Raw genomic sequence first — 11,459 nt, 5'->3', positions numbered from 1 at the left:
TAAATATATTGATCCACTCAACTGTTACATGGTCTTCACTGTTCAACAACTCTACCATTAGCAGTAAAGCTGAGGTATAAATGGAAACAAAATGTAGCCCAGAACTTAACCATGAAATTAAAAGGAGACCTCCACTAATTTCTTTTTCCTTTCCTGTTATCTTTGCATATTTCTAATAGTTCTCTAAGCATACAAGCAAGATCATCATTATTCAGCTAAACCCTTGGGTACATTTGGGACCTTAAACCCTGAATCACTGATCTGCCATCATGGGTTCCCAGCTGTGCCCACAGACTCGGCAGAGAGAAGTTCACTCTGTTAATTCATGCTGCATCTCTGGTTTCAAAGGAATGTGTCATCTGCCTTAGGAATTTGCTAAATAGGTCACTGATTCTGAGCCAAGGGGAGTAACTGGTTTTACTGAACAATATTCATAACAAATTATTTTCATTAGTACCACGTTAAAAGGTACATAAGTAGACTTCTAGTTTGATCCAATGCATTTTTGTGACAATGTACAAGGTTGAATTAGGTTTGGGGGTTATTTTAAATTAGCTTGATCAGGAAAAGAACAAAACTCTAAGACATACTGGAAACCAGTATCATGGTTTTCCTTTGCTATGTCATCAAATAGTTTCTCTGAGAAAGCTAAGTCGCCAGAATGCATTAAGTAGCACAGGACGTCACTTGCAATTATTGAGCAGCCCTTAAATTCTCCCTGTTTTTATACCTTCTGCCATGAAAACTTCTGCAAAATTATACATACCAGAGTGAAATGAAAATGTACGTTGAGAGAAATTTGGGTTTGCTTAATAAAAAAATGAAATTCTCAACACCTTTGTAGCTGAGCAGCTGACAAAATAAGTCATAATATGAGATGCCACTTAAATACAGAAATACAGGCTGCTACTGAACTGAGGGTGCTTTAGCTAAACTTTTTATTGCTAAGTGACCTGACTATTCAAGGACTGGCAGATAATTTTACCCAGCATTTTTATTATTCCTCATAAACATGTGATTACCTGTACAGGGATAAATGCTTACCTTGAAACTACGTAGCTGTTCTGGCTCCCTCAAGCTAACTTGCTTGTCTAGTTGTTCTTGAAGAAAAGTTGAAGTACTTGCGTAGGATACATTTGTGAGGGGGTGAGATTCAATCTGTCCCTCCTCCCCCAACTTTTACTGCAATATAGTTACTGTGGTTCTAAAAAATATGTTAGTTTAAAATGCTGCTGGGTGATAAATTTTGTGAATCTTCTGCATACATCCATGGGAGCTCTTGTCTGAAAGTAAAGTACAAGTTTTATCCATGTGCAGAGTTTTAATTCTGTGTGGACGTAGAGACCATATGTATTCCATTGGATATTCTGTTTGTATGTGACTTCTGTATTCCAAGTGGATTTTGTTTGTTTAATTTTTTTGTTGGAAGGTTGGTTTTTTTCTCCTTTTGCAATTATAATAAATATTCAAGAGACTATATTAATGAATATGTCAGCTGTGGTGACATGGTCTTAACTCCCTTCCTCCCTCTATTTATTTCATTTCACATATTAAAACTGGGAAAGGATTACTCCACTTTTGACAAAATAATGGACAACGATACCACATCTGCAATAATTAATTTCCTTAATATCCTCTCAGTAGCACTGGTGAGTTGCAGTTCTGTTTGAATACCACAGAAATCACTGGAGTCTTTGTCCTAGGAGTCTGCAGGAGAAAGACTAGGCATTCCCCTACTAAAAGCACACTGTTGTCTCAACCCACACACTGACCCTTTAAAATGGTGCAAAGTTTTTGATTTTTACGTTTCACTGTATAAACTGCTAAATATCTGTGCCTTCTGGATGCTGTTATTACTTCGTCGTGTAATCTTAGCCCAAGTGAGCCGTCTCAATTGTTGTGGGTGGTATTCCACACAAATTGTGATATATCACTGTCCAGGTGTTGCTTTTTTCTAGACATACACATGCCCCTGTGCTAATTTCAGCCCTTCTGTGACTCTAATTTATTTCCCCTTCACTTAAGTCCTAATCTTCAACCAATCTGTTGAACAGGTCGCATCCTGTGCTCCCCAGATCCTGCTCACAGCAGTCCACCTACAAACTCCTTTAGCACGTTCACTCTCATCGTTCCACTGTGTTTCAATCATGTTCCATTTTTTCTAGTATATTACATTCTTATCTACAGAGTAAGCATTGTCTGATTAATGCCTAGTTCTCACTCAACACCGAGTGCTTCCTACCTTGCTTGGGATCCCATATCTCTAGGCAGGTTTCTGCTGAGGAATCTATCCATGCAGCTCATTGCCCTCACTCATAGAGCTTCTCTTTCTGGGACAGACTCTTGCCATTGACATACCTCTGAGAATGAAACTTCTTTATTCCTCCCAGCTACCAACAAAAGCAGTGTCTTCTCCACCTACTTTCCGCATGCCATTGCTCTGTGAGATTTGCCCTGATGTACTTGCTTTGCCTACTAGGATGAGTGGAAGACCAGAGGATGAAGGACACGAAGGGGAGGATAACAGGGCAAGGAACAGATGACTTCTGACAGGTACCTTGGGAATGAGAGGATTCTTAAATTGCTGTTATTTTTAGTATGTTGGGACTTTTACCATATAGAACTAGAGTAGAGAAAATCACAGATGGGTAGATGAGAACTGTGATGTACTAGTACAAAACCTGTCTCAACAGCAGGTGTTTCTTGCTCAAGAGTACCCATTTTTATCTTCTTTCCAGTCAGAGAAGCCTGGAGACAGAGGAAGATAGTTCCTAACCACCAAAGAACAAGACGTCAGGAAAGATGCTGTAAAGGGGAGATATAAAGTGGCACAGAATAGATTCCCAGCTTTGAGTAAGAAAGGGCAAAAGGCAGAATGCCCCAGTGAAGAGACAGTGGATGACTTAGCAATGTGATCCATCAAAATCAAGAAAGACAAACTTTGGGCTTACACCTGACAGAAGAGACTCTGCAAGTTAATGAGAAAACTGAGGCAGTTTAGTGCAAGGAGCGTTAGTTATTTTTTTGTTCAGATCTTTGCAGCTCTTGAGCTGTAAAGCAAAAATCTAAGATTCCTTCAAAAATCTTACCAACTGCCTTGCTATATCTGTTTGTCTGTTTGCACTCATGCAAGATCCTCAAGAGCTAAACTGTAAGTCAGAAGATTTACAGTTTAACTGTCTGACATCAGGAAAGTATATGCTTTAAGCCATGGTGAACTCATTTTATCAGTGTCAGGCACAGGTGATGGGAAGCTAGTGTGAGGTCCCATCCTCAGTGACATCCTAGCCAGTGGGTCTGCCTAGGGTCTGGTCCTCAAGAAGCTGAAGGTACTGGAGGAGTTGCAGGATTAGGAGACAACCTGGCCAAATGAATGACCAAGCCTAAGGGTGGCTCAGGCAGCTCTGCAACCCACCACGGTGGTATGGAAAATGAGACCAGAGACTACTCCAACTGCAGAAAAAAGGTGTTGAAAGGCCAAAGATCTGAACCCCCTGTCATTCAGAAGATAAAAAACATCTTGGAGAATTAGAAACTCTAGTATTGCACTCTTCACTTCCCAACAGCTGAATGAGGGGAGGTTATCTGGGGCCTCCTCTGAGCAGGAACATGATCTCCTGAGGAGATACTGCGTTTTTCCTGATATCCAAACATGTGCGAAGGGCATGCCTTGGGCAGTCAAATTGTCACTTCTAATGGCACAGTGCATCTAGCCCGATACAACATGGCCAGGTGGAGACATAAGTATACTCATAGCAGGGCAGCCTTGCTCTGTGGCCTCTGTTGGGCTCTCTGAGGCCCCAGGAAGTACATGTGCATTTGTTCCAAACCAATGCCTATAGTTAGAAAATAGATCTGTGAATAGCTGTAGAACGTCCAAGGATGCCACGCAGGACGTCTGTCTCTCACCAGCCTCTAGAAAGTTTTAAAGCTTAAATAAGGTTTTAGGAATATAACATCAGACAACCATTTTTTAAAACCCTGTCCTGCTTTTCTTTCAAGGTGGTGTACCCTAAGAGCAAAGCTGGCCACAGCACATTTTCACTTTTACCATTATTTTTAATACTCAACAAAGCAGAAAAAAGCTTAGCCCCTGACCCAAATACTGCCAGATCCTTTGCAGGTCAGCAACACACGGCATGCAGCTTGTGCTACTCTGCATGCTGCCCTGCCAGCCTTAGCAGCGAGGTGGCTGTCAGCTCAGGCAACAGCTGGTGGATGTCTCAGGTGGAACTTGCCTTTGAGCCATCTCTTTTATTTCTGTTGGGAAACAACATCAGAAATTGTGTAGAAAATAAAGCCCATTTCAAATTGCAGTTTCTCTTTTCAGTAATTGACAATAGGAGGAGGAGTTTTAGGATGCCTTCCCTGCATGAGGGTACATAACCATCCACATACCACCCGGCACTAAGGTTTCCCTGTATAACTAAAGCCAACATACAACAAATGTTACTCTGTGCCTGTGCAGGATAAAACCATCTGCACTAGCATTATTGACAAGCTGGTTAAACAGCCTCCTTTCACCTTGCAGGGAATAGGGACCATCTACCAGGACAGAGGTACCTGGTGGCCATTTCAAGGCTACAGGAGGTCACTTGACCCAGGGCCCACACAGGATTTCAGACATAGCCTTTCATTTCACGATTCCTATGCTTTTGGTCAGTAGAATGGCTGCTATCAACTTTTATTATATGGGTGCTTTCCATACCATTGTATATTGGGACATAAGCACCTGGCCCTGGAATGAGAATTTTGGTCTGGAAATTGCCTAATTCCCCTTCTGCATGTGATTCCCAGTTTTCTTGCACTAATTACTTTCCTGAAATATAGTAATAGAGATCACTGAAATATTAGAGTGGGGATTTTTCCTATTGCATTAGCAGATAACATCTTCATTATAACATTTCAGAGGGAGCCAGAAAAACAACTTAGTAACCTGCTAAGCCTTCTCTCTTGCATTGCCAGTCTTAACTAAAGGTAATCCAATGCTTTCACAGTGCCCTAATGCAGAAATCACTAACTCAGAGTGGTAGGTGCCTGGCAGCTGCTACCAAAGCAAAATGGAGAAATCATAGAATGACATTTTGGAGATGTGCTGGCAAGACTTTCCCCCTGCATTGAGCTCACTGGTGGGCTAACCTCATGAGCTTGGGTCAGTGGCCTTGGTGTCTCAATGCTAGGCAAACAGATGCTTTCTTCCCCATTCACCACTTATATTCCAAAGAGAAACTGCAACGTTTTAGTGCTGGGATTCTGGGAAGTGAGTCTTATTTTTTGGAAAATGCAGTCACATAACCAGAAGAAACATTGACTGTAACAGGAAAGGTGTGGATAAACGCTGCACTCAAATAATAAACCACAGCGTTATGTACATCATGATGATGAGAGAAAAGCCACAGCAGAAGGCGGCAGATGGGCCTGGATAGTTTTGATGACCACAAATATCATGCAAAGCCACTTCCAAGTATGAGCAATGGAAACTATGATCTTGTGGGCAGCCCCTTTCCTGGTTGCCTGTTTGTCTTCATCCACCCTTCACAATCCATCAATGTGGTTTCTGAGCACTGCATTTGCTTGGGAAGCGCTGCTCCAGCCTGACAAGCGGGGAGTTACACAACTCAGCTAAAAGAAGGGACGGAGAAATGGAAAGGAGAGGGTGGGTCCACAAGAGGTGCACTAAATCTTGGTGTAAAGGCAATACTCTTCAGGAATAGGAATAAAGTTAGTAAATCAGGAAAAACTTAGTCCCTCTATTTTAGAGGTCCCAAGGCTCTGGCAAGTCAGAGCTCTGATGTGTGCCGTTGGTAAAGCTTGCCATAGGTCTTACACCCTGGGCTATGCACACCTGGGTACAGAGATCACACAGGATGGTCACTAGGACTTGTTGCTGCAGCCCCACACTGTTGTGATCAGCACGGCCAGACATCAGATTAGTTGGGTTATTTCAGCATAACATTTAACTGCCTGATGCTTTTGAGTTCATCTAAACATCTTGCTTTCTCCCTTCTGCCTCAGTACTTTTCTTTCAACTGAAAAACAGATGCCAGAAATGTCTTTTGACTGACCATCACTTCTGGTCTCACAGCAAGAACCAACCCTTGTGTTACCCAGCACCCCATACAGGTACTACAAATCTCTCCCAGCTCCCTCCCAGCCCCTTTTTTCCTCACTCCCCTTAGGAAAGAGTGGCAAGTGCCTTTCTGCTGTGTGGTTTACAATTGCATTAGATTGACCTCTAATGTGTGCGTGCTGCAAACACACCTCACTGCGCGTTGCAGCCATTCAGAGCCACCTGACAAGGCATTGTCCTTGGACATGCCACCTGCCAGATGGCAAGGGGAGACACAGGCACACAAGAGGGGAAAATTAACCTTGTTGTATTAAATTGCATAAAAGAAAGCAGCTGAGAGGAATCTGGATCAGAAGTGACTTTCTTGACTGTGCCTGCAGGCTGAGGGATCACTGCTGGCCTTTTCCTGCGCCCTTGGAAGACCTGCTTGCCAAAAGAGGTGGTTGTTATTCATTATTTTTGCATTTGTTATTGGTGTTACTGTGATCACCAGGGCACTCACCCACCGCCCCATATTACTTTTGCCTACCTGATTGGAAGCCATTTAGAAAGGGGCTGGCTCAGAAACTGATCCCATCCAGCGGTGACTTCAACCATCAAAGCTGGGGTTTTTAGGAACACCACAGGGATCTGTACTGGGAGAAATCAGGAGACAGGGTAGAGGCTGAGGCATACATAGGGCACGGTAGGCACCAGAACTGACCCTGGGCACAGCCAAGAGGCAGGATGAAAAGGGGCAGCTTTGGGGTATGCAGCTGGATCTAGGCAGCAGCAGGGGAGGTGGCAGTGTGGCATGGGCATGCAGAGCTGTGTGAAGAGCTGGTAAACACCAGGACAGGAGAATGTGGGCTTCAGGGAATACCCGATAAAGAAGAATATGAAAAGGAGGAAAGAGATGGAGGAGCTGGGAGAGCGTCCTGCTAATGGGAAGCAAGAGTGGAGTCTCACCGCAGAGCTGCTGAGGACACCTGTGCAGCCACAAGGGCTTTGAAGTTGAATGTCACATTGAGATGTTCATAGAGTCTGGAAGGGCTGCCCGATTTGGTTTAGCAAATGTGTACTAAATACTTTAAGACTGAAAATTATTTGTTTAACTTACTTAAAATGAGGACAAAACAAGTCAGAATATGACAAACCTTTAAAAAGGGCCAGGTCTGGGGGATTAACAGTCTGAACTTGCTGTTCAATGAAGAAATCCCTTTCTTAAATAAGCAATTTTTTTTTTCCAAAGCATTTTGCCTTGGGAGCAGTTTTCTTATTTCAACTGTCACAGGAGGAAGCTTCCACCGTTAACCCACCCGCTCAACACCAGGCTGCTGCTCAGCCTGGTTGGGCAGATGGGGCTGCCCCAACACGGGAGATTCACTTTCCCATCGCTTTGACCTCCGCAGCTGGGTGCCAGGATCTGAGCACCGAGCCAGGCTGGCGTCCCGGCTGCGGCGCTGCCCCGGCGCCCACCGTGGGCCACCGGGCAGGCAGGCATGCCGCGCAGCCCCTGGGCACGGGGCGGGCAGTGGCCAGGAGCTGCCCTCCCGATCAGGGCAAGCGGTGGAGCGGGGCCCGCCGAGCTCCAGCACACGGCGCTGCGCCCAGCGCCACCTGCGGTTGCTTTGCCCATCTTGCCGTGCCTCACCCCGCAGCTGCGTGCCCCAGGGCCCGCCGGAGAACAGGCTGCACAGCGCAGCGTCACTGCCCCCCGGGGACAGCCCAGCTCTAAATCGAGAAAGGATGCTGTGAAGCCTGATTCTGACCTGACCCGTGCCCAGCGGTTCCCGTCGCGGGTGCAGCGGGACGCGGCCGCCCCCCTGCGCAGGCGGGGGGCTGCGCCGCCGCCGAGGCGGCCAGCAGGGGGCGCGCCGGAGCCGCCGCGGCGCAGTGCAGCTGGGGGGCCGCCCCGCCGCCCCCCTCGGCGGCAGCCGGGGGTGCTGTGCCCCTTCCATCCTTTGCTAACGTTTTTATACATAGTTCCCGGCAGCTTGCCTTTACCTGTGTGTACAGCTCTTTCTCTCTTTTTTTTTTTTTTCTTTTCTTTTCTTTTTCTTTTCAGAAGAGGGAGAAGGGCTGTTTTCTCCACGGCAGAAACGAGTGACCTCTCTTAGCCACGATGTGGCGACAAGGCTTTTGTTTTTTAGCTCGGTGCTGTCTGCTGAATCCCTTGCAGATAGCTGTATCTGCTACCTTTTACCTGTCCGGATCCAAGCGTGGGAAAGATTTCTTCTCCACTCCAGCCCTTCCCTCTTTTCCCACACACACCCCATCCTGCTTCGCCTGCAGCACACATTTTGACAGCAGCTGCTAATGGTTTTCCACTCTGTCTTTAATTACAGATTTCAATATTGTCATTCTTCTAATTTCCCGAACCATGGGTCTGAATAGGCGCCTAAAAGCTATATATTATATTGGCTTCATCCCCTCTATTGTCTGGTGCATAGTGGGGTTTTGTCCATACTCCAAGTGCGTCTGAGATGTCTGCTTATTTTGTTAAGAGTTGCTACTTAGGTGAAGGGGAGGAAGAGCAAGAAACAGAAATACTCCATGCTATTAGCTTTCCCAGATATGTGTAAATAAAAGTGATCCAGGATGCTCTCCCACCATCCCTCATGGGTACCCTGGTTTCTGCCTCCCCATGCAAATTCAGCACCCCTGTGCTCCACCAGCCCTGACACCATCCAGGTTGTCAGCCTTGCTCTGAGCACCGAGGGCTAGAAACTCCCTGGAGAATTAGTGCCAAGAGACCCTTTAAAAATTTCCTATCAGCTTTAAGACAAGACATTATGGTTCCATAGCCAGAAACACCTCAGCATTGACAAGCTTGGAGGCTTACCCAAACTTCTGCATTTTTTCAAACAGCAAGGTTACTTGCGTATTTGCCGGTGCTATCAGGTGGGCTCACAGGGCCACCCAAACAGGCTGTCCTGTTCAGGTTCTGCAACCCAGCCAGGATCAGGAGGAGCTGCCGCACAGGTCCCACAGCCTGCAGTGACCTGGGCAGGGGGCTGGCAGGCAGAGATATCTTCCCACTGGCAGCAGCTGCAAAGAGAAAGCACAAAGGGAAAACACAGCTTTAATCTGGGCCCATGATGCATGGTGTACTGTTTGTGTGAGCAGAGGTTTCATGTCTGTCCTCCATCCTCCCCATTTCTTGTCCCTCCTCTGACTCCAGGGACAGGAGTGGGGCAGAGCCAGTTCCAGTGGGGAGACAATAAACATCTTTCCCCTCTTCCTTGCAGCCTCATGTATCCCAATCTCCAGGGTAGAAAGTATTCTGACACGCCATGGAAAGTGGCTTTGCCAAGACAGCAAAGCAAGGAAAATCTATGCAGTGTAGATCAGATGCTCTGTAGCACACTATGAACAATCCCTTGCTACCTTTGCTTTGCCACATGGCACGCATGTGGTGCGTGAGGCTCCAGTCTGCAAAAATGGTGTATCCCACTGCTAATTCACATGATATTACTGCAATTCACAAAAATTCTAGGTCTTCTCTCAAAACTCTAGCCCTAAGACTAACTCATCAGAATGCTAAAAAAACATCTTTACATTTTCCAAAGTATTTATTATAGAGGTACACTCGCAAACCTGAATTTTAAAGGCCACCAGACCCACCAGTGAAATAGCAGGAACACCAAATATGTTTCTTGTTAACTCGTCGTCCAGAGGAAGTGGGCCCACTCCTGACCTGTGGTTGTCCATATGGGCAGTACTGTGGCTGGGGATGTGGAGAGTATGTGGACAGACTGACCCCGCTCTGCACCAAGGAGATGCTGTGGATAGCTCAGTCCACTCCATCCTTCCATCTGCCCCAAACCAGGTTTGGAGGCTTTGGGCTGGCATTTACACTAACCGGAGGTTTAAAGCTTTGCACAAGAGAGCAGAGCTGGCTGTAAATGCTCATCTGACATCCTCCTAAAATATCAGGAGAGCCTGCCCCATTTCTGTGTGGGAGAAGAGGCTGCTTCTCTCCTTGCACCCCCGACATTTAAAATATTGCAACCTACTGATCTGCCCCCATTCAGCCAGAAGGCAGGCTGAGAAGATGTTCACCTCAGGCAGATGAAGCTTGATGCTCCTGCCCTCACCAGGGAGCTGTGCAACTTCCCTGGCCTCAGTCTCATGCCATGGGTGAGGTGGGCGGGCAGGAGCACAAAGGCTCCCTTCATGCAGTGCCTGCTGTTTTCCTCTCTTAAGGTCTGTTGCAGACAATGCAGAAATATTTCTCAGCAAGGATGCATGCAGGTTGTGAATCCCAGTGCTGCCTCATGACTCCTGAAAAGATGCCGACCTAATTTCTGAAGGCTTTTGTGGGAGGAACATGTGCTCTTGCCCTTTGTATGCCAAAGTGGCTGGGAGGGACAGCCGAGGGAAAGGGCACTGCTGATGCTGCTACCCAAAAATATGCTCACAGAGCAGGGAGCGAGAGGAGGTTTTATGTTCCATTTATGTTCCATGTAAAATCAACTAAAGCTATGGATTTCTCCCTCCCAGTCTTCCCCATCAATTCTCATTTAAAGATGTGACTCCGTTCATACTCCTTTTCTCCCCAAGGGAGACAGCCTGGCCCAGCCCACAGCCACACACAGCTCTGTCAATGTCTGGCTCTGCTAGGGCTGTGTTCCCAGACCACAGCATCCTGCCTGAATATGCCTGCAGCAAGTGATTAGGAGAAATTGTTCAGCTCCAATTAATATAGCAACGGCAACGATCATTGCCTGCAAGAGCATGAAGCCTTAAAAACAGGAAAAGCAAAATCCAGAAATGGCGACAAGATATAGCAACTCACTTAAGGCATGAGTCTGCTGTGCAGTGGCTTTTCCTGGGGCAGATTGCTGTGACCAGCCAAGGGATTTGCCATGGCCACTTCCACACTGTCGTGCCCCTGCATTTTCTTGCCTATCAGTTAGGTGTACTGTCAGTCAAGGCTTTCTCTCTGAACAGTGTCTCCAGGAGAAAGAACTTTGCTGTAAAAGCCTTTTGTTCCTGGCAGACCAAGAGTGACCTGGGAGAGCTCATCCCTGCTCCCAGGCCGTCCTCATTCTGCCTCCCCTGCAGTTTCCATGCACCCTCACTTCCTCAGTTTAAACAAGGACTGACCTACACGGCCTGAGGAAGCAGCATGGGGTCTCACCACAGAGCAGAGCAGGGAAGGTCCTGGGTGTCAGACAGGGGGAGATGCTTACAAGTGTAAGGGAGAGCATGGCAGACTTTGCAAACTTAGACCTCGCTCAGAGACGTGGCAGTGAACAAAGTAATTCATGAAGTGGCTGGGTAAAGGAAATGAGAATTATAGTGTATCAGGTATGGAGCAGGTTGTGAAAGTTTGCAGATATTGAGAGAAAAGTGCAAACAATAAGCAAAGCTGAAACTGAGAACATGGGAGCTCCTTCAAAAG

Source organism: Falco peregrinus, chromosome Z, assembly GCF_023634155.1.
Source record: "Falco peregrinus isolate bFalPer1 chromosome Z, bFalPer1.pri, whole genome shotgun sequence".
Taxonomy (NCBI): domain Eukaryota; kingdom Metazoa; phylum Chordata; class Aves; order Falconiformes; family Falconidae; genus Falco; species Falco peregrinus.
The sequence above is the reverse complement of the archived record's forward strand: the minus strand, read 5'-3'. Positions refer to the sequence as shown.